Here is a 6,000-nt window from a genome sequence, read left to right as displayed (position 1 = left end):
CTTGCCCTTATATGCTCCAAAGGCTAACTGAGCTGACAGTCCTGGTCCACCTAAATGCTTGCCTCGTCTAGAGGCGACACCCAGGACTACGTGATTCATAGCAAGCTCTGCCACGTCCAGGTTATAGAATCTTGCAAAAAGTTGACGGGTGACCATCTTGCAACCGTACACACGATATGGTTCAAGAGTTATAAGCCAAAACGTAAAGTGGGCTGTTATAGCGCCACCATGAGGCCGACCGATATAATTATAAGTTAATTAATTTTTGTAATTATGAACCTATTATTATGACGAGACGAGACAAGCTGTCAGCCAATTTCATTGGGAAAGAAATGCTGTCTGTATTACACTATACACTATTATACTTATTACATTTATTACACTTATCGGATTGAGGGAACATAGGGTCTGTTGTGGAATGGGACAACATAGGGCTGAGGGAACATAGGGACGACCCCAAAGAGGGAATAAGGCAGTGTTCCTGTCTCTTGGATTATGGGGACATAGACATGGAGCAGCATCCACTCTTAAATCCCTAGACTTGTTCATCACTCACTCATCGATTCGATTTATTACAGGAACATTAAAACAACCAGTACCCAGTGAGATCAGAACACCAGTCTGTGTACTGTTAAGGCTCATACATACTCCAGTTTGTGGCGATAGGCTATCACCGTTTTATGCGATAGCTTATCTCATAAAACGGTGAGGCCATCATACTCGCGGTGATGTCCTTAAGGATTGACCCCGCCTCCCTGTGGTTTACCCAACTTCTAGACCAATCAGTGAACGGGGTGATAGCTCCAGAGTGAAAAGACTTGTCTGATATTAAAAACAGAGAGATGGGTCTGTGTCCGCGGTGATAGCTGATCATCACCGCGACTGACGTAATGGTGTAGTTTTCCCCAACCCTTTAAAAACTACACCGCGGTGATAGCCTATCTCCACAAACTGGAGTATGTCTGAGCCTTTACCCAGACCCGCTTCCAGCTCGCCAACCATCTCTGCCCCTGAACCGCCAGTATCCGGCATGGCCAGAACACCAGCCCTTGTAGCCCCACAGATAACACCACCAGATAACAGTGGAGCAGCAATGGTCATTCTCAAATTCTGCCCAAACCTAAGCGCCGTTTTAGGGCCGGTCCCGGGTCGGGCCTAAAGTCTATGCTAATTAGCCGGGCCGGGCCGGGCCTTCATTTTCAGGCCCGTTGAGAACTCTATAGCCTATACTGTACGTGTGCATATCACGCAGAGATTAATTACAGTAGCCTATAGTGTGACAAAACCTAGACTACAGCACTGGTTTTAAGGAAAGGAAAAAAAGAAGTGCCAATGGCTGTTCAACTACTTTATTCATTTTCATCATTACAATATTATTCTACATTAAACATTGAAACTTATTTTTGCATAAAACATACAGGCTCAGGGAGTCGTAGAAAATGTGCTGGAAAAAATATATGAACATTACGGTCTGTCAACACAGCTTCACACATTCATATCACTGTCCTCCTCACTGTCTGTACAGAGCTCCTCCTCTTCTCCATCATCCTCAGGGGTTGTCGACTTGGTCGACAGATCTGCTCCGATAGTCTCCTTCCTCCTCCCCAACCTCATTACTTTCTCTTATCTCCAAGACCACCTCGTCTTCCTCCACTCCCACCTCACTCATTTCCTCACTCATGTCACCAGGATTCCTGCTCCTCCTCATACTCTCCCACCTGTTCATCAACTATGTCCTCTTGCTCATGCTCCCACCTCTTCATCCGCCACGTACTCTTCCTCTTCATCCCCCAAGTACTCTTCCTCATACACTCCCACCTCTTCATCCCCCACATACTCTTCCTCTTCATCCCCCAAGTACTCTTCCTCATACACTCCCACCTCTTCATCCCCCACATCCTCTTCCTCATACTCTCCCATATCCTCCTCCTCCTCCTCGTCTTCCTCTCTCATAGCCTCATCTTCCTCCTCCTCCTCCTCCTCATCCTCATCTTCCTCAATAATGGCTTCAAGTACATCCAGCACAGCATCTACATCCAGCTCATCTACCTCCACCACGGCCTCTGTAAAATGACCTGAAAAAAACCCAAAACAACTAATCAACTAAACAAATGAATCATTCCGATCGATTAGTGTTATATTTCAACAACGTTCAACAAATCCACGGATGACCGAGAAATCCATGGAGGGCTTTGAAATCAGCGAAAATTCCGTGATCGCGGATTCGCAGATCCCTGAGGGGACTAATTGGAGGTGAATGAAAACATTGGAGGTGAATTGGAGGAGCAATGCAGTAAATAAACGTGCCGCAGCATTGCTCCCCTCTTTCAGCTGCGCTCTGAGCAGTGTCGTGTAGATTCTAGCGGTCCCATAGACCGATTCACAGAGGGTTTCCTGGGTGCGGCCATTACTGAGGTGTACCATTAAGCGCAACAGCACTGATGAGCTACACCTGGCCTACAGAGAACCTGCTCCATGGATTACACCTCAGTAATGGCCGCGCCCAGGGCACCCCTCTGTGAATCGGTCTATAGCCTGAGGGGCAGGGACTGTCGGGTGTACACTGTAATTGGTCAAGCCAAAACACCCCGCCGTTTCTGAGCTAAGCTAAAACAGTTTAGCAATTTCATGATGTCTTAAAGCAGGACGTGTGAGGCGAGAGAACAAGAAGTGTGTTCTTTTCTTACACAGTGCCACCAACTCATCCATTATGATGTCCAGTAAGGGAGTAAAGGCTCTCATCTCCGCGTCCATCTGGACTGCCAGATCTCCTGCACTCAATTCAACGCCTTCTTCACGAGTAAACATGGGCTGTTGTAGCTGCGTCTGCAACCTAAAGGACACACACACACACACAGAACAAAAGTAATATAGAAGAATACCATTTCACTAACATAAAAGGGTATCTGACAACGTATTGCTGCTTTCCAAAATGTTAGGCGCTATAGAACCTTGCATCATTCCCTTTGAGCAGTACAGTATGTTCCATTTAGACCAGGGGTCTTAATCATTAAGGCCAATTAAGGACCCCTTATCTGAGAGACAAACCCCCCCCCCCCCCCCACTACATATAGATGACATCATCGTACCTGGAGGTTATGCTGGAACACCCACTGAGTGTCAAAAAGTACTTTCTGGCCTCGACAGCCCATTCATCCAAACAGAAAAGTCCTGTCTGATTGCATTTAACAATGTCAAGCTCACCAACATAACAACACGTTATGAGCTACTTTGTCAAGAAATGCCCTGCAATTGATTATTTTTCTAAGTGTCCTGATGGGAAAATCATGCATGTGCATACTCTATTGTGTTTCAGATTAAACATTTTCATGCATTTCATAGATGGCTTCATAGACTTGTTTGACAGTCATCCGTCATCAGTGTTGTGTCAATGATATGCAGAGAGTGGTGGAGACAAGATAGCATACTATACAGTACATGCAGTACGTGTGTGCGTGCGCAGACAAATGCAATACTCACTGTTCTTCTTTTTTCTTGTATGCCTAGAAATAAATATGATGCAAGACTTTGTTATTTAGCCAATAAACATCTTAAGCAGTTTAATGGACAGTGTACATTATCTACTGTATGAAGGAAGAAGCTCAGAAATTATCAGCTCAGATGCACTGAAAATGCACGTCACCAATTTCGACTTAACAAAACATGCAAGTTGAACAATCGAAGTCGATGGCAAAACTCCTTAAAAACAACCCAGAGTGGTTTGTCACTGCAGAAGTGAGGTCTTCTAAACCACTTTTAAGACATGCAATGTTAAAATTTATGCAATGGATGGATGGATGCATCTGTAGTCTGCACACATCAAATTTGGGATTACATTTATTCAACTACTGTCAACAAATGTGGAATGCCCCACCACCAGCAGCCTCCATAACCTCTTTCAAAATCAGAGCACCGTGACGGCAATTTACAACTGGAAATGGACATTTTCTAGCTTGTCAAAATAAATTATTGATTCTATGTCTTGATGAATGGAATACACAGGACCACAATGGAAACGAGGCATCTGAGCCGTTTGGGACATCCTTGAGGGCCCGGGCCTATTTAATCCATTCATAAAATGGTAGTTTTCATAGCACTAATTTGACGGAGATTATCAATCTCCGTCTCGGGCACATGACCGTGCACTTGAACTTGACAGTGATTTACGTCATGCCCCCCCCCCGATGGTGTTACACAAACTTTCCCTGAAAACAAATCAAGCCAAAACTAAAGTCCTTACATCAATGAAGAGGAAAGGGTTCTCGCTCATGGTGCCCAGGATGTCGGTGCCGACCTGCTGGAGGCGGACCTGGTCCTCTTTGATCCTCCTGAGGTTCTCTTGGATGTGCAGAGCGTTGTGGTCGCAGTGGTTGTGCACCAAGCCCAGGAGCCTGCCCACGAAGCCGTCCACTTTTAAGTGCATCCGCGCACGCAGGTGCCTCATGTGCTTCTTAGACAAAGTCACAAAGCTCTGCACAAAAACAGAAGAGAACTATAGAACTGCACTCTGTCGAGTGCATACTTGCTTGTTGCACACAAGCAGAGCGCGCAGGTACTTTCGACCGCTACAAACTGTCAAAGTTTCTTTCTGAAGGAACGTTTGAAATGTTGAATTATTAGGTTTAACTATTTGCTACCTCTATGTATTGTATATGTAATTTGTAAGTTGATTTCAGACTAGATTAAAAAAATGCCAGAAAAAAAAACTGTGTGTGTGTGTGTGTGTGTGTGTGGGGGGGGGTGGCACATGAAAAACGGAAAATATATATATTCTATTTGTTAGTTTGGGGGCCTTCCTTACTTTGTTGTCTCTGTCCTTCTCGTTCTCAGTCTGCAGTTGCACCTCTGTGATGGTGGAAGCAAGCTCAACTTTCTTCAGTTGATAATCCAGTGCCACCTGGTGGTGAAAATAAGTAGAGAGGGAGAGAATTAAGTCAATCTCTCAATCTTCGAAATAGATTAAGGATAAAGAAGGAAGGCATGACCCAACCCAAGGAGGAGGAAGATTTACAGCAGCCTTTTGTCCGCACAGTATGTGCATTTCAATCTGCAGGGTTACTGGTTACTCTGTGGAATGAGCTTCAGGAAGAGACTGCACGGCCTGGTATTCCTAAAGTAACCCAAGTAAACTATGCTTAAACGGGTTAAACCTAACCATATTCCTAACCTTAACATCAGTAAAACTATGCCTAAACCTAACCCTATACCTAAACTTAACTCCAGTAAAACTAAGTCTAACCCTACATTTATTTCTAACCTTATTTTCAGAAAAACAAAAAGAATACAAGAACTGCGGCACTGAGCGGTCGGCGTAAGGTCGGCGGATGAAATCGAGGGCCGATATGGTTTAGGGGCGACCGTACCAGATACCTATGCCACAGTTTAAACATCAATATAATAAAAGCATTTTTAAGAAGTAAAGCAATGAGGAAGGACATTTGAATTGTTGATGCTGACGGAAAGTTTTGCGAGGGTACTGCATCGTGAAGTTGTGTTGAAGCATTAACACATTTAGGACTGAGGCCGATTAAAAAAAAGACACCTTCTAAATACTGACCTAAGCTTTTGGAAAAACCTTTTATTAAAAAAACTTTATAAAAGAAAACTACCAAAATGTTATACTGCTATACTGTAAATAGCAACAAAAGGGTAAAAACACCAACTGGGGTTCCCGATTTAAATTTGTGTTAATATAACTGTTTTGAAGGGGTATGGATATTATAAGTATTAGCTTCTTCCTGCTCCGTTAAGACTTAAGAACACATTTATGATTTAAGTTTTTTATTTATTATGTTTTTATGAGAAAGAAAGAAAGAAAGAAAGAAAGGAAAGAAAGAAAGAAAGAAGCCATGTGTACCTTCAAGTCTTTGGAGGCGTTCTTCAGGGTCTTGATAGTGTGCTCCTTGTGGCCTCCTTCCACGACGCAGGCATTGCACAAAGAGATGTTTTCATCCATACAGTAGTAGCTGTAGTGATTTACAAATCAATGTCAATCATTTA

General features: G+C 43.7%; 1 long non-coding RNA gene across 1 annotated transcript; it reads right to left on the bottom strand.

The window, feature by feature from the left end:
• Positions 1 to 2,691: 2,691 nt before the first annotated feature.
• On the bottom strand, positions 2,692 to 4,367 carry LOC308315618. Its single transcript, XR_013964055.1, has 3 exons — positions 4,241 to 4,367; positions 3,481 to 3,503; positions 2,692 to 2,833 (listed from the first exon to the last, which is right to left on the bottom strand). It is a non-coding gene; the product is annotated as an uncharacterized lncRNA (long non-coding RNA).
• Positions 4,368 to 6,000: the final 1,633 nt, after the last annotated feature.

This window comes from Protomyctophum bolini (assembly GCF_963924005.1).
Source record: "Protomyctophum bolini genome assembly, chromosome: 5".
Lineage (NCBI taxonomy): Eukaryota > Metazoa > Chordata > Actinopteri > Myctophiformes > Myctophidae > Protomyctophum > Protomyctophum bolini.
Note: the sequence above shows the minus strand (reverse complement) of the source record. Positions and strands in the feature narration are given on the sequence as shown.